The following is a 23504-nucleotide window of genomic DNA, read 5'->3' on the forward strand; positions in this document are numbered from 1 at the left end:
AAAAAGCATTATAAAATAGTTAAAGGGGATTGGGATCTTTCCATTGTATAGGCATAGAAAGGGAAAACCTCTTAGTTAAAGGACACTTGAGCAGAGACCCTAATGAGTTGAGAAGGTGAGTCATGAACTTGTGTGACTTCACCTTCTTTCATCCTTCTGATTTCATGCCCAGGCTCCCCATTGACCAAACCCAACCAGAGACCTAAGGCAAGGAAGCCCATTGATGTAGCTCATATTGATTAACGTTACTAGGTTGAGCAAGGTAGAGAAAGTGGGTCCATTGGGGCAAATGGAAGCTATCCAGAACTGTTCACCCCTTCTACTTCTCAGTCTACTTTTGTCAGTCATCTGGGCAGAAAGTTCTTATCTCTGAATTCTATCAGCTACCATACTGTCTTGGGTATTGTCAAAGCACTGATGCTCCCACCTATCGTCTAGAACAGTCTCCTTCACAAGTGTTCGTATAAGATGGGTTGTGGGCTCTTGGAAGGAAAGCACAAAAATAACCTAAAAGCCCTAGTTTCCAGAGAGGGAACACTTTTCCCAGCAAAGTAAAGGTCCCATTGAGCTTTGTGATTGCTATGAGACCAGCACCTGAGGAAAAAATTCACCCTAGCTTCTGCACAGGTGGTCCTGTGCCAGAGGATGTAGGGTTTCTGTTCTACAGTGAGGGCAGAGAAGATATTTGGCACTCAGGTAATCCTTTGGGATGTCTCTCTCCCCAATTTTGTTGATAAATGTACCAGCTATATCCTGGAAGGGGCATGTTGACCAGGTGTTCAAACTCCTCAGAGGTGAGGATCTGGATTATCCCTCCAAGTAAGCCTCCTTGTCCAGCAGAGGTTGTAGTCAAGGGTGTAGGGAATCTAGGATGGGATAGTAGAAGTGTGGTGATTAAGTATCAGTTGCAAGATGCCTGGGTGCTCAGTTGGTTGAGGACCTGCCTAACTCTTGATTTCAGCTCAAGTCATGATCTCAGGGTGGTGAGATCAAGCCCCACACTGGGCTCTGCCCTCAGCATGGAGTCGGTTTGTCTCTCTCCTTCCCCCCTGCATCTCCTCCAACTTGTACTTGCTCGCTCTCCCTCTTTCTTTCTCTCTCAAATCATTAAAAAAAAACAACAAAGTATCAGTTGCAACACCATGAAAAGCTGCTTTTGAGAACTGTCTATAATTTGTTCTACTGTTCTTCATCTTGAAAGTTTGCAACCAAGATGCAGAAACTAAGATGACCAACCAGAATCCTGTGTGCATTTACTTATAAGAAGCTGGTGTATCCAAGTGACGTAAGTGTTGGGCCATAATGGTGACAGTGATATATTTCTCAGATTCTTTCAGGACTAAGTTACTCATTCCTCCAGCTGCTGGAAGCATTCTAATGGCTTGTCCTGCCATTCTGTTTGGAATTCTCTTGGGCCAAAGGAAAGCGCCACACCTACGTTTATGTCCACCCTCAAGGGGCAACCCAATTCCAATGACTAGTTCATATGAGGCATACAAATGCCCAATTCCTTTGCCTCAATTTGTGACACCCCTGAAGGGCCCACCCCAGCTCTAGAACTTCCCATGGGATCAAATGTTACCTCTGTTTTTAACTTTACTAGAGTTCAGTCTCTTATTCTGCCCAATCTTGTTTCTCTCCTTTAGACATGGTTACGTCAAACAAATGACAGACTTTTTGTCCTAAAGTTTTATTTCTTCATCTGTAAAATAGAAACAATGAAATGCCTACTTTGTAGATTTGTATTAAGGATTCAGTTAGTTAACATATATATGGCATTTATGAGACTTCTGGTGTATAGGAAACATTTTATTTTCTATTATAAGTTAATTAAAATTTACTGTAGGAATATACTGAGCAAGATAAGCCACACAGAGTAAATATTATATGAATCTATTTGTATTAATTTTAAGAACAGCAAAAAAAAAAAACTGATAGGAAAAAAATCAGAGTATTGGTTGCATCTAAACTCAGGTTGTGGAGGTGAGGGATAAGGAGCAGGGATTGACTGAGATGTGACATTAGGGAACTTTATGGGGTGAAAAGAATGTTCTGCCTCTCAAAAGAAGTATAGGTTACCTAAGTGTATGCATTTGTCACAACACATTAAACTATACACTCAAGATATGTATATTGCATTGCATGTAACTTATACCTCAGTTTGATTTATTTTGCTAAGGGAAAGCAGCCAAATATGAAAAACCATTTATTCTATGATTCCATTGTATGGCATTTGAGAAAAGACAAAACTCTAGGGAAGGACAACAAATCAATGATGTTCAGCGGCAAGGAGTAAGAAAAGGGGTTGGTTGCAAAGGGGCAGCGCAAAGGAATTTGGGAATGATGGATTAGTTCTCTTGTGACTGTTGATTGATACACAACTCTATGCACTTGGCAAAACCTACAGAAATGTACGCCATGAAGAGTGGATATTACTGTAAGTTAAAAATAATCTGCCAGGTAGCTAGGGGAATGCAAAATAGACTAAACTGTAATGAATAACATAACCACAAGGAAGGAAACCAAATTTACTTTGGAAAGCTGTATTTTGACCAGATATGTAAGACTGACTACAAAAAGAATAGTCCAGAAGTCCTGCACTTCAGTTCAAAAATTTGTTTCTTACAATGTTGTGGATTAGTGATTGCAAAACTTCTATGTGTATACTAAGGTTGAACAAGTAAACATGTAGCTCATGAAAGCTTCTCACTGTCCAAGAGAAATTTTACAAACAAGAAGAGACAGAAGACTAAAACACTGTGGTGTTAGAGTGGATTGGAGTTGGAGGTAGGTAGTATGAATTCATGCTTTTTGATGGATGGATAGTGTGTGTGTGTGTGCACGTGTGTGTGCGTGCATAGGCTAGGACATTCTTATATTCCAAGACCTCTCAGTTCAGAAGGCCCAGTAGCAATGACAGTCCAGTAGGAATGAGAACACTTACTGCCTACCCAGATCTAGGTTTCTAAAATACTATTCTTGAAGAAAAGGAAGAAGAAGAACCAGGGCTTTTTGGAGAAATGGGGGCTGTTATAGGGAACATAGAACCTTATCCTGAAATAGCTTGAGTTTTTCCTAATGGAAAATAAAGACTGACCAAGAAGAAGCCCCAAAAATCTGCCTAAAAATTTCCCTTAGGTCCTTAAATAATACCTAAGCTAGGCATGTGCAGGGGAAGACACTAGGAGGCTTCGAAGAGAGTAGCTATTGAAAGCTGAAGGTTGTGCAGAGATTTCAGAGATCACACATGCCAGGAGTTGGAGATTGGTTTTTAGACTCCTCTGGAGTGGAATGACCCTGGTAAAATACATGCACATATAGTGGGTTTCAATTAATGTCCCTAGAAATGTCACACCTTGAGACTCAGTACCACGCACTACCAGTAAGGACTGCATCTTAGAAGTCAGGGCAAAAATGGAATATATCTATGCTTTTAGAGGCTAAAACAGCCTTTATAGACTCAAGGTCATCTATTAACACTATAACTTCCTGCCATAACAAAACCTAATCTTCAGAGGAAGGTACAATTGTCGCGGCTGGCGCGACAAATCGACCAGGGTCGAGAGGGTAAGAGGATGCTGAAAAGAAATTAAGAGACAAAGAGATGGGGGCAGGAGGAGCACCAAGGAGGATGTCCAATAGTGCCAATTTTATTCAAGGCAGCAAGGCATTATATAGCTAACAGAAACAATCATAAGAAAGTATCTATTTTTAGCTGATTACTAAAGAGTTTGCAACATGCACAGAAAATCCTTCAAGCTTTCTCATCTATTTCCCAAGCACCAATAGCAGACCCTCTAGCGCCAGATGTACTGACTTCAAGGCCACTCAAGACATAGTTTATGTAAGCACAGCACAGTCTTACAGTGGTGTAGTCTATAGCCCGTGCAAGGACAGCAAGGACCAGCCAAGAATTTCTGACCCCGGGCCAAATCATCTCTATCTGACTAGCAAATGTGTGGGAAGTCACGTAGGCGAGCGCACAACACATAGCACAGACCCTTTCTCAGTGCTACTCGACTTTATCGACCTAAGCCTTTTGTTCAGCTATTCAGCCTTTAAAGGAGGCACAAGTCAGGGCCTGGTTTGGTCCTCGTCTCAAGCCTTACCGTGGCCTCCCACATCTCCCCCTTCCTTTTTAAATAAATCAAGCATATGAATTTGTGCTTGAGCATGTAGTCATTGTTGTCTTGCACGAATCTGTACAATGCACCATATTAAAACAAAAGCAAGTAATATAATGAGGAGTCCAGTAAACAACCAGAATGAGTGTTACTAGTGCTGCTATTCCTGCTATCAATAGACTTAGAAAACGTTTGATTCGTTTGAGTTGCAACTGCATTTTAAGGGCAAACTGATAACCATAATTAGCATACCAAGGTATTTTACTTTCACAGGTAATAACATATATGGAGGTTGCATAGTTACACTATCATAGGACCTGTGCCTGATGAAGGCAGGGACACAGGTAGACAATTCGTTAACACAGAATGGTCACAATGGATATTATACAATAGATGTTCTTTTTTTTTAAGGTTTTTTTTTTAAGACTTTATTTATTTATTTGAGAGAGAGACAGTGAGAGAGAGCATGAGCGAGAAGGTCAGAGGGGGAAGCAGACTCCCCATGGAGCTGGGAGCGTGATGTGGGACTCGATCCCGAGACTCCAGGATCATGACCTGAGCCGAAGGCAGTCGTCCAACCAACTGAGCCACCCAGGCGTCCCTACAATAGATGTTCTTGTTGAAAAGAGGTGAGAACTATTGATCCCGAGCCCACTACCAGTAAAAAAGGTCTAGGAACATAGGCCTGCAAAGTCAGATTGAAGTCTTTTGTGGCAGTATAACCATTTCTGGCTATTTGCACTCCGATTGGTCCCAGGGCAGCAACCAGTTTCCAGAGTTTTGCATGAAACATCCCTCTGGCTGTAAGGGGGGAGACGTCTTCTCCACTGATTTCTCCAACTCAGGGTCAGTGTTGTAATTCATTGCCACAGGGGTGAGGCGTTGGCACCATCTCTCTGGCATCCAGCATGGAGTGTCCTCATCCTGCGGAAAAACACAAAACCGCGTCCTCTGCGGAGGACAGGGTCAGGACCCTTCCAACTGTCTGTCAGGGGGTCTTTCCACCTAGTATAAGGAAGAGGAGAAAAGTCTGGATGCCAAAAGCGTTCAGCTGCTGTGTGACCTATATCGTCAACATTCAAAAATTTTAAACAAAGAGTTAAAATTAAATGCATATGAGGAGAGTATTTCACTGTTCCCTGTAGTATTTCCCCCTCTTTTAATTTTTTGAGATATGATTTAAGGGTACCATTAGCTCTTTTGACAATGGCTTGTCCTTGTGAATTATAGGGGATGTCCATTGAATGTTTTGATTTATTTGTAAATAAATATTTTTACATTTTTGTAAGTCACAGACATCTTAAGAAAAAAAAATATTTTTAGTCTGGAAGAGTAAACATTAGAGAACCAGTAATGTTTAACATAAGACAAAACATTAAAAGATATAACAATTTTTCAGTTTATTTAGTTTCATGTTATTAAATTTGGTGAATGCAGATTTAGTTAATTTTGGAAATTTTTATCCATTTCAGTTTTAGGATTTTAAGTATATCAAATATCTGTATTTGTCCTGAAAGTCCTTTATATGAATCTCCCTTAAGATAAAACTAATTTTAGAGAGGAGTCAAGATGGCGGAGAAGTAGCAGGCTGAGACTACTTCAGGTAGCGGGAGATCAGCTAAATAGCTTATCTAAAGATTGCAAACACCTACAAATCCAAAGGGAGATCAAAGAGAAGAAGAACAGCAACTCTAAAAACAGAAAATCAACCACTTTCTGAAAGGTAGGACTGGCGGAGAAGTGAATCCAAAGCGACGGGAAGATAGACCGCGGGGGGGAGGGGCCGGCTCCTGGCGAGTGGCGGAGCAACAGAGCACAAAATCGGGACTTTTAAAAGTCTGTTCCGCTGAGGGACATCACTCCAGAGGCTTAACCGGGGTGAAGCCCACGCGGGGTCAGCGTGGCCTCAGGTCCCACAGGGTCACAGAAGGATCGGGGGTGTCTGAGTGTCGCAGAGCTTACAGGTATTAGAATGGGGAAGCCGGCTACAGAGACAGAGCCGAGGAGTGAGCTCTCGGCTCGGGGTTACCTTGAACCGGTCACAGGCTCGGTCAGCTTGGAGCGGGGCCAGAGGCCAGGGTGACGGGAGTAATTGGGCGCTGTTCTCTGAGGGCGCACTGAGGAGTGGGGCCCTGGGCTCTTGGCTCCTCCAGGCCGGATACCAGGAGGCCGCCATCTTCATTCCCGCCCTCCGGAACTCTACGGAAAGCGCTCAGGGAACAAAAGCTCCCGAAAGCAAACCCAGCAAACCCGAGTGGATTACTCAGCCCGGCCCCGGGTAAGGGCGGTGCAACTCCGCCTGGGGCAAAGACACTTGAGAATCACTACAACAGGCCCCTCCCCCAGAAGATCAACAAGAAACCCAGCCAGGACCAAGTTCACCTACCAAGGAGTGCAGTTTCAATACCAAGGAGAGCAGCAGAATTCCAGAGGAGGAGAAAGCAAAGCACAGAACTCATGGCTTTCTCCCCATGATTCTTTAGCCTTGCAGTTAATTTAATTTTTTTTCTTTTTCAGTTTTTTTTTTCTCTTCTTCTGCTAAATTTTTTTAACTTTTACCATTTTCTTTTTTAACGTTTTTTAAATAGTTTATCTAATATATATTTTTTTCCTTTTTATATTTTTTCTTTATCGGTTTTCTTTTTTTAATTGTTTCTTTCTTTTTTTTTTTTCTTTCTGAACCTCTTTTTATCCCCTTTCTCCCCCCTCACGATTTGGGATCTCTTCTGACTTGGCTAAAGCATATTTTCCTGGGGTTGTTGCCACCCTTTTAGTATTTTACTTGCTCCTTCATATACTCTTATCTGGACAAAATGACAAGGCGGAAAAATTCACCACAAAAAAAAGAACAAGAGGCAGTTCCAAAGGCTAGGGACCTAATCAATACAGACATTGGTAATATGTCAGATATAGAGTTCAGAATGACGATTCTCAAGGTTCTAGCCGGGCTCGAAAAAGGCATGGAAGATATTAGAGAAACCCTCTCGGGAGATATAAAAGCCCTTTCTGGAGAAATAAAAGAACTAAAATCTAACCAAGTTGAAATCAAAAAAGCTATTAATGAGGTGCAATCAAAAATGGAGGCTCTCACTGCTAGGATAAATGAGGCAGAAGAAAGAATTAGCAATATAGAAGACCAAATGACAGAGAATAAAGAAGCTGAGCAAAAGAGGGACAAACAGCTACTGGACCACGAGGGGAGAATTTGAGAGATAAGTGACACCATAAGACGAAACAACATTAGAATAATTGGGATTCCAGAAGAAGAAGAAAGAGAGAGGGGAGCAGAAGGTATATTGGAGAGAATTATTGGAGAGAATTTCCCCAATATGGCAAAGGGAACAAACATCAAAATCCAGGAGGTTCAGAGAACCCCCCTCAAAATCAATAAGAATAGGTCCACACCCCATCACCTAATAGTAAAATTTACAAGTCTTAGTGACAAAGAGAAAATCCTGAAAGCAGCCCGGGAAAAGAAGTCTGTAACATACAATGGTAAAAATATTAGATTGGCAGCAGACTTATCCACAGAGACCTGGCAGGCCAGAAAGAGCTGGCAGGATATATTCAGAGCACTAAACAAGAAAACCATGCAGCCAAGAATACTATATCCAGCTAGGCTATCATTGAAAATAGGAGAGATTAAAAGCTTCCAGGACAAACAAAAACTGAAAGAATTTGCAAACACCAAACCAGCTCTACAGGAAATATTGAAAGGGGTCCTCTAAGCAAAGAGAGACCCCAAAAGTAGTAGATCAGAAAGGAACAGAGACATATACTATAACAGTCACCTTACAGGCAATACAATGGCACTAAATTCATATCTCTCAATAGTTACTCTGAATGTTAATGGGCTAAATGCCCCAAATCAAAAGACACAGGGTATCAGAATGGATAAAAAAACAAAACCCATCTATATGTTGCCTACAAGAAACTCATTTTAAACCTGAAAACACCTCCAGATTTAAAGTGAGGGGGTGGAAAAGAATTTACCATGCTAATGGACATCAGAAGAAAGCAGGAGTGGCAATACTTAGATCAATTATATTTTAAGCCAAAGACTATAATAAGAGATGAGGAAGGACACTATATCATACTCAAAGGATCTGTCCAACAAGAAGATCTAACAATTTTAAATATCTATGCCCCTAACGTGGGAGCAGCCAACTATATAAACCAATTAATAACAAAATCAAAGAAACACATCAACAATAATACAATAATAGTAGGGGACTTTAACACTCCTCTTGCTGAAATGGACAGATCATCCAAGCAAAAGATCAACAAGGAAATAAAGGCCTTAAATGACACACTAGACCAGATGGACATCACAGATATATGCAGAACATTTCATCCCTAAACAACAGAATACACATTCTTCTCTAGTGCACATGGAACATTCTCCAGAATAGATCACATTCTTGGTCCTAAATCCAGTCTCAACCGGTATCAAAAGATTGGGATCATTCCCTGCATATTTTCAGACCACAATGCTCTGAAGCTAGAACTCAATCACAAGAGGAAATTTGGAAAGAACCCAAATACATGGAGACTAAACAGCATCCTTCTAAAGAATGAATGGGTCAACCAGGAAATTAAAGAAGAATTGAAAAAATTCATGGAAACAAATGATAATGAAAACACAACGGTTCAAAATCTGTGGGACACAACAAAGGCAGTCCTGAGAGGAAAATATATAGCGGTACAAGCCTTTCTCAAGAAACAAGAAAGGTCTCAGGTACACAACCTAACCCTACACCTAAAGGAGCTGGAGAAAGAACAAGAAAGAAACCCTAAACCCAGCAGGAGAAGAGAAATCATAAAGATCAGAGCAGAAATCAATGAAATAGAAACCAAAAAAACAATAGAACAAATCAACAAAACTAGGAGCTGGTTCTTTGAAAGAATTAATAAGATTGATAAACCCCTGGCCAGACTTATCAAAAAGAAAAGAGAAAGGACCTAAATAAATAAAATCATGAATGAAAGAGGAGAGATCACAACGAACACCAAAGAAATACAGACAATTATAAGAACATACTATGAGCAACTCTATGCCAACAAATTTGACAATCTGGAAGAAATGGATGCATTCCTAGAGACATATAAACTACCACAACTGAACCAGGAAGAAATAGAAAGCCTGAACAGACCCATAACCAGTAAGGAGATTGAAACAGTCATCAAAAATCTCCAAACAAACAAAAGCCCAGGGCCAGACGGCTTCCCAGGGGAATTCTACCAAACATTTAAAGAAAAACTAATTCCTATTCTCCTGAAACTGTTCAAAAAAATAGAAATGGAAGGAAAACTTCCAAACTCATTTTATGAGGCCAGCATCACCTTGATCCCAAAACCAGACAAGGATCCCAACAAAAAAGAGAACTACAGACCAATATCCTTGATGAACACAGATGCAAAAATTCTCGCCAAAATACTAACCAATAGGATTCAACAGTACATTAAAAGGATTATTCACCACGACCAAGTGGGATTTATTCCAGGGCTGCAAGGGTGGTTCAACATCTGCAAATCAATCAGTGTGATACAACACATTAATAAAAGAAAGAACAAGAATCATATGATACTCTCAATAGATGCTGAAAAGGCATTTGACAAAGTACAGCATCCCTTCCTGATCAAAACTCTTCAAAGTGTAGGGATAGAGGGTACATATCTCAATATCATCAAAGCCATCTATGAAAAACCCACAGCAAATATTATCCTCAATGGGGAAAATCTGAGAGCTTGCTCCCTAAGGTCAGGAATATGGCAGGGCTGTCCATGATCACCATTGCTATTCAACATAGTACTAGAAGTCCTAGCCTCAGAAATCAGACAACAAAAAGAAAAGGCATCTGAATCGGCAAAGAAGTCAAACTCCCACTCTTTGAAGATGATAGGATATTTTATGTGGAAATCCCAAAAGACCCCACTCCAAAACTGCTAGAACTCATACAGGAATTCAGGATATAAAATTAATGCACAGAAATCAGTTGCATTTCTATACACCAACAACAAGATAGAAGAAAGAGAAATTAAGGAGTTGATCCCATCTCCAATTGCATAAGATACCTAAGAATAAGCCATAAGATACCTAGGAATAAACCTAACCAAAGAGGCAAAGAATCTATACTCAGAAAACTACAGTACTCATGAAGGAAATTGAGGAAGACACGAAGAAATGGAAAAAAAAAAAAAAAGAAAGAAATGGAAAAATGTTCCATGCTCATGGATTGGAAGAACAAATATTGTTAAAATGTCTATGTTACCTAGAGCAATCTACACATTTAATGAAATCCCTATCAAAATACCATCAACTTTTCTTCAAAGAAATGGAACAAATAATCCTAAGATTTATATGGAACCAGAAAAGACTCTGAGTAGTTAGAGGAATTTTGAAAAAGAAAACCAAAGTTGGCAACATTACAATTCCAGACTTCAAGCTCTGCTACAAAGCGGTAAGCATCAAGACAGTATGGTACTGGCACAAAAACAGACACATAGATCAATGGAACAGAATAGAGAGCCCAGAAATGGACCCTCAACTCTATGGTCAACTAATCTTTGACAGAGCAGGAAAGAAAAAAGACAGTCTCTTTAACAAATGGTGTTGGGAAAATTGGACAGTCACATGCAGAAGAATGAAACTGGACCATTTCCTTACACCACACACAAAAATAGACTCAAAATGGATGAAAGACCTCAATGTGAGACAGGAATCCATCAAAATCCTTGCGAACGCAAGCAGCAACCTCTTCGACCTCAGCTGCAGCAACTTCTTCCTAGAAACATCATCAAAGGCAAGGGAAACAAGGGTAAAAATAAACTATTGGGACTTCGAGATAAAAAGCTTTTGCACAGCAAAGGAACAGTCAACAAAACCAAAAGGCAACCGAAAGAATGGGAGAAGATAATTGCAAAGGATATATCAGACAAAGGGCTAGTATCCAAAATCTATAAAGAACTTCTCACCCCCAAAGAACAAATAATCCAGTCAAGAAGTGGTCAGATATTTCTGCAAAGAAGAATCCAAATGGTCAACAGACACATGAAAAAGTGCTCAACATCACTTGGCGCCAGGGAAATAAATCAAAACTACAGTGAGATACCACCTCACACCAGTCAGAATGGCTAAAATTAACAAGTCAGGAAATGACAGGTGTTGGCGAGGATGCAGAGAAAGGGGAACCCTCCTACATTGTTGGTGGAAATGCAAGCTCGTGTAGCCACTCTGGAAAACAGTATAGAGGTTCCTCAAAGAGTTGAAAATAGAGCTACCCAATGACCCAGCAATCGCACTACTGGGTATTTACCCTAAAGATACAAATGTAGGGATCTGAAGGGGCACATGCACCTGGATGTTTATAGCAGCAATGTCCACAATAGCCAACCTATGGAAAGAGCCCAGATGTCCATCAACAGATGAATGGATAAAGAAGATGTGAGATTATATATATTTCTTTTTTACAGTTGCATAGTATTCCATTGTGTGTGTGTGTGTGTGTGTGTATACACACACACACACAATGGAATACTATGCAACCGTAAAAAAACAACGAAATATTGCCATTTGCAATGACATGGATGAAACTGGAGGGTATTATGCTAAGCGAAATAAGTCAATTACAGAAAGACGATTATCACATGATCTCACTGATATGAGGAATTTGAGGTGGGTGGGGATTTGTGGGGGGAAGGGAAGGAAAAATGAAGCAAGTTGGGACCAGGGAGGGAGACAAACCATAAGAGACTCTTAATCTCAGGAAACAAACTCAGGGTTGCTGGGGGGCAGGGGAGGAATAGGGTGGCTGGGTGATGGACATTGGGGAAGGTATGTGCTATGATGAGTGCTGTGAATTGTGTAAGACTGATGATTCACAGACCTGTACCCCTGAAACAAATAATACATTGTATGTTAATAATGGTAAAAAAAATAATTAGAAAAAACTAATGATGTACTGTATGGTGACTAACATAATAAAAAATTATAAAAAATAAATTCTATCTGCAGTAGCATCAGAAAGAATAAAGTTCTTAGGAATAAACTTAGCCAATGAGGCAGGAGACTTGAACACTGAGAGCTAGAAAACATTGCTGAAAGATATTAAGGAAATGTAAACAAATGGGAAAACATGCCACATCGTGGATTGGAAGACTCTGTATTGTTAAAATGACCATACTACCCAAAGTGATCTATATATTCAATGCAATCCCTATCAAAATTCCAATGGTGTTTTTTTGCAGCAATAGAAAAATCCATCCTAAAATTCGTATCAACTCTCAAACAATTCTGTATAGATAACAATCTTGAAAAAGATGACCAAAACTGGAGGGATCACACTTCCTAATCTCAAAACTTACTACAAAGCTACAGTTATGGAAACAGTGGGATACTGGCCCATAGACCAGTGGAATAGAATCTAGGGCCCAGAAATAAACCTTCAGATACCGGTCGAACAATTCCCAACAAGGGTGCCTAGACCATGGCATGGGGGAAAGAAGGGTTTTTCAACAAATTATATTGGGGAAAGTGGAAAACAGAAGGTAAGATGGGAGTTTTCCATACATAGAGAGGCCAGGCCAGAGTCCTTAAGAAAGCACCATTCCCTGCGGTGACCAGCTCTGAGCGGCAGAAGATTCCATTGGGTTATTTTGGCCTCTGAAAGGGAAGCATTTCAGGTTTACTGTGTTAGACACTTACTCTAGATTCAGATTTTCCTTCCCTACACCCATTTCTTCAGTCAAAACTGCCACTCACAAACTCACAGTTGCCCTACCCACCATCATAATATTCTACACAGCATTGCTTCTGATGGGAACGGAACAGGAAATGCATGGACAATGAACAAGATCTCATGGAATTCACTGACCTCACCACGGTTCCCACCGTGCCGAAGGAGCTGACTTGACAGAATAGCAGAATGGGCTTTTGACAAGCAAGTGACAGTGTCCCCCAGATTGCAACACCTTGCAGGGCTGGGGTGATGTTCTCCAGGAGGCTGTAGATGTTCTAAATCAGCATCCCATTACATGGCACAGATTTTCCCATAGCCCTGAGGCAGGAGTCCAGTAACGGAGGGTGGAAATGGGAAAGACATCATTCACTGTTAACACTGTTAGCCCTAGGGGTCCACTAGCAGAGTTTTTGCTGCATGTCTTTGTGACCTTATGCTCTGATCTAGAGGCTTAATTCCTAAGGGAATTAGACTTCAGAAGACAGATTGATGGAGCGCCTGGTTGGCTCAGTTAAGCCTCTACCTTCAGCGGGTCCTAGGATCAAGCCCTGCATCAGGCTTCCTGCTCAGCTGGGAGTCGGCTTCCCCTCTCTCTCTGCCCCTCCACCCACTTGTGCTCGCTCTCAGATAAAATCTTTTAAAAAAAGACACATTGATTTCATTGTACTGGAAGTTAGGACTGCCTCTGAATTTTACAGGCAAAGAAAGACATTTTTTTCAGTACTGGATTACCAAAGCAAAATTGGTGGGCTGCTCTGTCGTGCAGATAAGGAAGCCTGGGTCTGGAATCAGGAGATTCCTTAAGGTTTTTTCTGTATCACTAAGCCCTGTGACTGAAGTCACTGGAACATTAGAAGAAACCAATCCAGGTGGACTAATGACCCAGGAACAAAGACTGGGCTTCCCCATCAGGCAGAGAAAACCATGACTATCTTGGTGCTTGCTGAGCACAAACCAAATATGAAATAGGTAAGGAAGGTAGTTATTAATACCAGCTATGAAAAGATAATCAGTTGCAAGATATTCATTTGATTATTCTGTTTCTTCCTTATTCTGCTATGAATAAGTTTCAAGGTGTATTGTGTATGTGTGTGTATTTAATTTGCATAAATATAAAACACAAATATTGCACATATGTGACCCTCATTGCAACCGTGGATCCCTTTTGGGTGCTCCTCTGTACACTATCAGCCAATGGATGCCCAACAGTGCAAAAGACTGTCCACCCCCCACACACACAGCCATACGGTAGGCACAAGACTTGAACATTCTTGCACTCTGGGTCTGCTCCCAGAAGCCTCACGGTCCTGCAGGAGAAGCCCTTCCAACCCCAGTGCCTTCTGTCGGGATTAGCCCAGACACCTGGCCCGTCTTTCTCTTTGGAGAGAACGTACAGACTTACCAACTCTCCTTACGCAAATAGCTTTCCTGGATGGTGGTGCCACGTCAGGACAGGCCTGGGCTGCCCAGAACCTGGGTTCATCTCATCCTCACTGCTGACTATCCCGAAAAGGCCCCCCCCTGGCAGCGGCCGGCCTGCTGTACTTCTTGGCAATCCTTGCAGCCTTCACAAACGTGGCAGACACCCAGTGTGTCAATCAATTCATCTGGGCATTGCTCTTACTGGGTGTTTCCAGGTGGTGTTCTTTAAATTGTCAGGTGGTAACCCTTTAGGGTCTGGTCATGGGGCAGGTCCTCGGGCTGAACTCAGAGCTATATAGTTACTACCCAGATTGGAAGCATTTCAGTATTTTAGCTGGTAAGCCTGTATCCAGGCTTGTCCACGGCATTCCGCTGCGGCACCCCTACCCCTGCCCACTCAAGCCTCAGCTTTCAAAGCTCCCGACAGGAAAGCTCCACCCCCTCCCACCCCATGCTATAACCACAGCACAAGCCCGTGGAAAACAACACAAGCCATCCCCAGAGCTACAAGCTACACAGGCTCGGGGTCAGCTGCCCCTCTCTAGGACAAATCAGTAACAACATGACTGACTGTAGAAACTGGTGACTGTTGAGACCAGAGACCTCAGAACCACAGGGGCCCAGAAGCCACCCTCGGCAACAAGGGAGAATGGCGGGTGATTCACGGACAAGGATTCTGGTCCCTTATCCTGACAAACCAGGGCTCACCCATGACCCATCAGGCCCCAGGCAGAGAGGAGGGACCATGACATACCCTGGGAGGAGGGGGGGGACCTTCTAGGGAATTTTGGCCCTAAAAAGAATTGAATAAGAAAGTGTGGGGATTCTGGAAACCCTAATTCACGAGAACCCATGACATTTATGGACAGCAGCCCAGCTATAGCCCGAAAAGCTGCATCATAAATCATTCCCTCTGATTGGAAACAAACAGGAAAAGGAACTCAGAGGTTGTGGATAAGGCTCCCAGGAGACCCACGTCTAGGTAAAGGGTTGATCAGGGAGCCCCTAGAGGGGCCTGAGGAGTCCTGCCCACTCTCTGGCCTTGTCCCTTCCACAAGCATGTTCTGACCTTTCTTTCATTTTTGCTTTTTTAAAGAATTTGGGAGCGAGAGCACGAGCTGGGTGAGGGGCAGAGGGAGAAGCAAACTCCCCAATGAGCAGGAAGCCCCACAAGAGGCTCGATCCAGGACCCCAGGATCATGACTTGAGCCAAAGACAGAGGCTTAACTGAATGAGCCACCCAGGTGCCACCATTCTGACTTTTCAATATGGTTTTCCCCACTTACAGCTGATGCGGTTCCAGAGACCAAACAAGAAAAGCACAAGTTCCTACTATGTGGCCAAAAGGAACCCCCACAAGAGAAGCAGAAACTGTTCCTCTGTTTCCAGAGCTGTTGCCAGGCAGTCACTGGTCTGCAGCAGGACGCAGCCCCCGCAGGTGCTGTTTTTATTTTTTTTTTTTAATATTTTATTTATTTATTTGACAGACAGAGATCACAAGTAGACAGAGAGGCAGGCAGAGAGAGGGAGGGAAGAAGGCTCCCTGCCGAGCAGAGAGCCCGATGCGGGACTCGATCCCAGGACCCTGAGATCATGACCTGAGCTGAAGGCAGTGGCTTAACCCACTGAGCCACCCAGGCACCCCAGGTGCTGTTTTTAAAAACATGCATGTTGTAGTGGCCCTGGGCCGGCCTGTGGAACCTCATCCAACCTTGACACCCCGGGAGTTCGGAGGGGGCCATCTCTGCTCCTGAGCTAGATGAAAAGACACCGAAATGAACCTGCCCCCAGAGACAGGGGAGTTGGTGGTTTCCTTCGGGAGCAGGGGCGGGGGCTGGCCCTTCTCCCCATACAATCAGCTGATGCCCCAGGAGAGTTCTTAGTTCAAGGAGGAAGGTGAGATTCTGTACGTGTTCCCAGAGAGCGAAAGGACCACACCACAACTCCCAAGCTATACAGAAACACGACTCCAATGTTTACTACTTACAGCACATATGGCCCCTTTCCACACGGAACCAGGCACTGAGGCGGGGATGTCAGGGAGCTGGGGCATAGTCGTCCCCACGTTCGTGATGGAGGAAACCATGGTTAGGAAGGTGAGGGGGATCCCCCGTCATGGGACTGGTGAACAGAGGAGCTGGGGTTCCCCCAGCCAGCGGCCAGAAACCCCAGACCCACCCTTACCCCAAAGCGTTACTGAGCACCTGAATTCAGCCCCTGTGGGCCTGCTTACTCACTCAGCCCCGGCTCGAGGACCGCTAGTTCTTCTCAGCCTCGAAGGACCCTGGTATCTTGCTGACCCACTGGCAGGGGCTGTAGCTACAGCACGGGGGCGGGGGAAGAGGAGGCACCTGTGAGCCACGAGGAGACACACCTCAGGTGTCCCTCCCATTGCGAGCCAGCAGCCCCAGGGGTCGCTGTGCAACCAGGTCTCAGCTCTCTGGAGCTGACCAGAAGACAGAGTCCACCCGGCCCTCACCCAACTCCTTCCCGGCCTCCCCTCTTATCCGGGCTAAGAGGCTCCCTGGCCTGAAGCCACGCCCCCAACTCCTCCTCCGGCTCCAGGTTGTAATGATTTGGGGCCTCCTGGAGCAGCTGTATCTCCCTAATAATTCCTGAGGTGGGGGCCAGCGAGGACCCGTCCCCGGAGGATCTCTGATTTCCACACCCCTCTGCCCCAGCAGTGAGGTCACAGCTGCTGACCTCACTCTTTTTCAGGAAGTCGATCGTTTTGTCCTGGAAAGCAGCACAGGCAGATTCCATCAGAAACAGTCCCTGAGCCCATCACTACGCGGCATCCCCAACGCTTCTCCTGTTGCGCTACCGCCAGGGCCCACCAGGGGGCAGGCGCGAGCAGAGACAGGACCCGACCTGGCGCCAGGCTCTGGGCTCCAGAGAAGGGGGACAAGGGAGCCGGGTCCAGACCTTCCAGCCCAACCCTCTCTGATGACAGACGGGGAGACTGCGGCCTCGGGCAGAAAGGGGTTGCTCGCCCACTGGTGTGCTTCCTGACTCGGAGGGGCCTGGCTTCACTCCCCGGACAGCAGGGGCTGAGGGAGAGGCTGAGTCCCGCTCAGACCCAGCGTCCCGCAGCTCTGCAGTCAGGCAGCACTGGGCTCCCTCTGCCCAGGAAACCAGGACAGCGGCTTTTGTGCACACTCCCCTCACTTATCCCTAAGATGGGCATGACGCCCCTGCTCCCAGGATGGCTCATGGGGTGCTGAGCGGCCCCAGAGGCCAAAGGCCCTGTCCCCCTGTCCTGCCTTCACCCACCCCCACCCCCACCAGTGACCAGGGGCTGTGTAGCGAGCAGCGGGCAGAGTGACCACTGTGTAGAGGGTCGGGGGCTCACCAGGTGAGCAGCTGATCCAGCATCGCTGGGTGGCCATAAAGGGCAGGCGGGTGAACAGGAAAAGGGTGATGTGGAGGAAGTTTCTTCTGGGAAAAGCTGTACTATGGGCTCTGCCAGTTTCCCCATCATGCTCGCCTAGAGAACCTGCACCCTACAGCCCTCATCCACGTTCAGGATGGACCCATCTTCACACAGGGCAGGACAAGGAGGGACAGAATGTCGGCAGCATCACCACGAACCACCAAGGGGATCATGCTCTGGAGTGTACCCAAGAACTGCTAGCCCCTCGGGGAGTGAACAGAAGAAAGGACAGCAGTCCCCACAGTGATAAAAGTTCTAGGCTTTAGAAGTACCATTTAAATTAAGAGGGTATGTTTATACAGTTAGTACCTTCAAGGCATTTTGTTAGCTGGGGAACAACAGACCTCCCTGCTCCTTGTATGAAGAGCACTGTCCCAGTGAGTCTTCCAACAAAATCTCCATTATAGAGATGAGAACACAGAGGCTTAAGCATGTCAAGTGGCGACTGGCAATCCTGTGGGTGGGAATGGAGACTGCCCACACCAGACCTGCATGACACTGCCTTCAAGCTGAGGGTTGGTCTGCCCCTGATATGAAGGGAAAGGCCCTTCTCAGTTTGGAGACAGCATGCAGGGTAGACAACCCCTATGTGATTCCTGATGACTTTAAAGCCACTGGTTTTTCTTTCACATTAAAGGGAGTTTTGAAGGGACACCTGGGTGGCTCAGTCGGTTAAGTGTCTGCCTTCAGTTCAGGTCATGATCCCAGGGTCCTGGGATGGAACCCCACGTCAGGCTCCCTGCTCAGCAGAGAGCCTGCTTCTCCCTCCACCCTTCCCCACCCCCAATTTGTACTCTCCCTGTCTCCCTCTCTCAAATAAATAAATAAAATTTAAAAAAAAAAATAAAGGGAGTTTTGAGACCCTCAATATGGGGATCCCAGAATCAGATAAAAGCCAAAATTCCAAGATATCTGTGGTTTATTTTTAAGTGAAAACAACATTAATTTTATTCTCTAATATTCAAACGAATATGTGAAGAGTATCTTTGCACCCTCCCACCTAGCTTGGGGGGTGGGTGCAGGTGCAGACTCCTTTGGGAGTAAGACCATGACACTACTGCAGAAGCCCTGGGAAGGCCCAGAAGAATCCCCAGATTTGGGGTTCTAAGCCCTGCTCACTCATCACAGCATCCTGGATATAGAGACTCCTGCCCCCGCTCTCACCTCAGACCAACCCTGGCTGTCGGTGGTGGCCTGGTGCACCTGCCCCCTGACCCAGGAGATGGAGTAGGTGAACCCATCCACCAGCTCCTTCATGATCTCCTGGAAGGAGCTCTGCAAAGACAGTGTCTGGTAGCCGAGGAGCAGGCTCTAGGAGCCTGTGTAAACTCCTCCACAGGGTGAATATCCCCCCACAAGTTCTTCTTTCCAGATCCAGGGGAGCATCTGCATAGACCTCCAGCCAGGGAGGGAACAGGATGACATCTGAGAGTTGGGACTGACATCTGGGTGGAGGTGCTTGTCCTCAGAACTCACCTTTCCATCCTGCCAGCCATGACCTGGGGTATGGACGTGACAGATTGCCAGGTCTCCTACACCTAACAACCTGTTCCTCCCCAGGCAGGCACCCCCCTCCTTTCCTGCCTTCCCCCCACCTTCCTCACCCCACATAGGAAGGGGTAAGGCATGTGGGACTGCCCTGGTGGGATCACAATTGTGGCTTGGCCTGGATTGACCTGTCCTGGGCTGGCCTGTGTTACCATAGGGTACCCTGTGGCGAATGGCCAGAGGTGTTAGAAATAAGGGTTGAGCCAATGTTGACAGCAACTGATAAGGCTCTCACTCTTGGGTCTCCTGAGGCCAGAGCCTCAGAAGATAGGGATACAACAGGATCACATGTTGCTCTGTTGAGCATCTCTGGTCAAGTGAGCTGAATGAGGGGGATGTCTCTAGAAAGTGGGTGTCTGGTGATGAGAGTTCTAAGTCCTATTGAGGGTCTGTCACCAAGGAAGTGAATCACCTTTCAAAGTTCCATTTCCTGGGCCCCTTCTGTCATTGAGACACACCCAACGCCTCCAGTAGACTGTTGACTGTTCCCCTCCTTGGCCATGACATCCCCATAACTACACAAATATCCACCACAGTCTGCTCCACCACTCCTTGGGAACATAACCAGGGTCCCAGCTTGGAGGGCTCAGAACTAAGCTCAGTCCTCTTTTTTCTCTATTGTTTCTCTGTCCTGGAAAAGCCTTAGGGCCACTAGGGGCCTCTTCAGCCTCTTAACCTGCACAGGAGAGATCATGCTAGAAACTTCTTGCTCCGACATCTTCAGGTGTCTATGACATAATCCTACAACACCTGTGGGCTAGCATCACGTGTCTGATGTGGGCCCAGCAGAATGACTGCAACCACTTTGTTGGCTTTCGTCTGCCTGGACCTTGTAAGCAGGTCTGAGCAATTTCCTTCTGCTTTGCTCATGGAGTAGGGAAGGGTCTAGGTGTGTAGAGCCTTTTAGGCAATGGCATGTTCCTAAAAGCTGTATCTAAATGGAATCTCTAGAAATCAAAGGAAAATGATGTCAGCATCGTAGTAGAAGAGGCCCCTCATTTTTCTCCCTCTACTTGCCCACCAATGATAATTTGGCATCTATCTATAGGCAAAAGTACCTTAATGGGAGCAGTGGGATTTGGAACTATACACCTAGGGACCTGGTAGGAGTCTGTCCCACCTGTGCATCTGGTAATATGCAGACAGAACTTAGTCCCAGGTATGGACCTGCAGTGGTCCATAAACCAGCTCTAGCCTGTCTTGGCCACTGTGTAGGATCCCCTGGAAAATACTGTCTTAGATGATGACACATGGTTAAGAGATCCTCTGTGAAAGTCCAGGTTTCCAGAGGAGAAGTTTCAGCACACCATTAGAGCAAATATGAGTTTGTACGGTGTAAGGAGTTTGGATGCATTGGCAGATTCACTGGTACTCCTGGAGGTCCTACAAGGTGCACTGATGACTCCCTCCAGAAGCCCCCCCAAGAACTGCTGAAAATGGCTCACCTGGGGATACCCCCAAGTGCTCTGTGTGCCTCACCCAAACACACAACTCCTAACCACTTGCTCCCTGTGTGTGACCCCAAAGGTGGCAGTAAAGGTAAGCTCTGGCAGACAGCTAGTGAGCATGCACAGAAAGCTGCCCAATTCTGTAGGCCAGGGAGAGACCACAAACTTGAGCTTTCACATCACTTTTGGAAAAACAAAACAGAGGCTGTTAAGACCTGGTCTGATGTATCGCTGGATAAGCTGAAAAATTCTGCCAAAAAAGAGAACGGTGAGCATGGAGGTATATCCATAGCGGGTTCAAGAAGCCCAAAATCCCTAGCAGGGCTGTGGAAGATATTTCTCCCTGAAATTGGTTAGTAAAGACTGGAGGAGGTGACTGCTACTTTAATACAAGACAGCAGTGCAAAACATTAAGGAACATGAAAAGACAAGGAAACTTGATACCAACAAAGGATTACAATAATCTTCTGGTAACTGATCCCAAATCCATTTACTGGATAGAGAATTTGAAATAGCTATTTTAAAGAAACTCAATGAGATGGAAGATAACATAGAAAAGTAATCAATGAAATCAGGAAAACAGCATAAAAATGAAATGGGATGTTTAACGAAAAGATAGAAATCATTAAAAAGAACTGAATAAAACTTCTGGTACTGGAGAATACAGTGAATGAGATTAAAAATGCAATAGAAAATATCCACAGCAGAAAGGATCAAGCAGAAGAAAGAACCTATGAAGCAGAAAACAGGAATTTTGAAACTACTCTGTCAGAAGAGAATAAAGGAAAAAGGATTAAAAAGAGTGAGAAGAGATGAAGTGGTCTATAGTGTACCATCAAAAGGACTAATTTATGAATCTGGAATTGGAGTTTCAGAAGGAAAAGAAATCTTTTTTTTTCCCCCAGAAGGGGCTGAAATCTTATTTAAAGAGGTAATGGTTGAGAACTTCTCAAATCTAGGAAATGATTGGGATATCCAAGTTCATGAAGCTCATGGGTCATCAAACAAACTCAACCCAAAGAGATCCTCTCCAAGACACATTATAATAAAACTGTCAGAAATCACAAAGAGAGAATCCTAAAAGCAGCAAGAGGAAAGAAGCATGTAAGTTACAAGGGAAACCCCATAAAGCTATCAGTAGATTTCTCAGCAGAAACTTTATGAGCCAGGGTAGAATGGGATGACAGAGTCACATAGCTGGAAGAGAAAATCACTAACCAAGTATAAGTCATCCAGCAAAGTTACTCTTTAGAAAGAAAAGAGGGAGAAAGACTTACCGAGACAAATAAAAGCTGAGAGTATACATCACCACTAGGCCTGCCTTTAAAAAAAAAAAAAATGCTGAAAGGAACTCTTCAAGATGAAATGAAAGAATGCTAATTCATGGGGCCCCTGGGTGGCTCAGTGGGTTAAGCCTCTGCCTTCCGGCTCAGGTCATGATTTCAGGGTCCTGAGATTGAGCCCTGCGTCAGGCTCTCTGCTCAGTGGGGAGCCTGCTTCCCCCTCTCTCTCTGCCTGCCTCTCTGTCTGCTTGTGATCTCTTTCCCTCTGTCAAGTAAATAAATTAAAAAAATCTTTTTTTTAAAAGAATGCTAATTCATAATATGAAAACACAAAACATATAGATAAAGGTAACTATATAGTGAAATCCAGAATACTCTAATAATGTGATATAGTGATGTGTTAAGATTCTAGTTACCTCTCTAAGACTGTAAAACTTCTAGAAGGAAATGGAGACTCATTGATATCGGTCATGGCAATAAATTTCCAGATATAATACCAAAAACACAAGCAACAAAAGGGAAATTAGTAAGTGGGACTACATCAAACTAAACAACTTCTGCCTAGCAAAAGAAACAAATAAATGAAAACACTGTCTATGGATTGTGGGAGAAATATTTTCAAATCATCTATCTGATAAGGGGTTAATATCCAAAACACATAAAAACTCATAGAACTCACAAAAATCTGATTAAACATCAGTAGAGGAGTGAATAGTGTAAAGACCTATTTAGCCAGAGGCTTCCATCCATGTTAAACAATAACCTTGTTGTTTAACCCTTAAACTGTCCCTGCCCTCCTTCCCCCAAGGGACTTACTAAAAAACAAGTCCCAGAAACCAGCCCCTGGTAACAAAGCCCAAATACAAGGGTGGGTCAGGCCAGGTGGAGACATCCGATCAGTGGGGGGATGCATACTGTCTCCCTAGTTACCAAGGAGTATGGGCCCCGCCCTTTGGGCAACTTTTGGGTGCCAATTCTGACCGAGGTGATAGGCTGGTTCAAATGTCTACTATAGGGTAAATTGTAATTCAATTGGTCATTTATGTGTGACCTAGCATGACTGTGCAGCTTTCTCTGTGTGTTACAATCTCATTGGCCACCTGTGCATGGCCAGGGCCAACCACATGGCCTTTGCCCTTAAAAGCTAGTCTGTGAAACAGAGAGAGGTCGCCCTCTCTTGTAAGAGGCGCAGCCCCGAACATTCGGTCTGATTCTTGATGCTTGGCGAGAAATAAAGCTTTGCTTGACCTTCGCTTTGTATCAGTCTCACTCCTTTAATCATGGGCCCATTATTGGGGAACTAACAAATAGATTTTTTTCCAGAAAACAAATACAAATGGCCAACAGGTAAATGAAAAGATGCTCAACATCACCAATCATCGGGGAAATGCAAATCAAAACCACATAACATATTGCCTCACACCTGTTAGAGTGGCTATCATCAAAAAGACAAGAAATAACAAGGGTTGGCAAGAATGTGGAGGAAAGAGAAGACTTGTGCACTCTTA

The 23504-nt window shown here is 44.4% G+C and overlaps 1 pseudogene; it reads left to right on the forward strand.

Moving 5' to 3' along the window:
• LOC125085449 (zinc finger protein 558-like) overlaps positions 1–23504 on the forward strand; it is a 72845-nt pseudogene that overhangs the window by 27611 nt on the left and 21730 nt on the right.

This window comes from Lutra lutra, chromosome 1 (genome assembly GCF_902655055.1).
Source record: "Lutra lutra chromosome 1, mLutLut1.2, whole genome shotgun sequence".
NCBI lineage: Eukaryota > Metazoa > Chordata > Mammalia > Carnivora > Mustelidae > Lutra > Lutra lutra.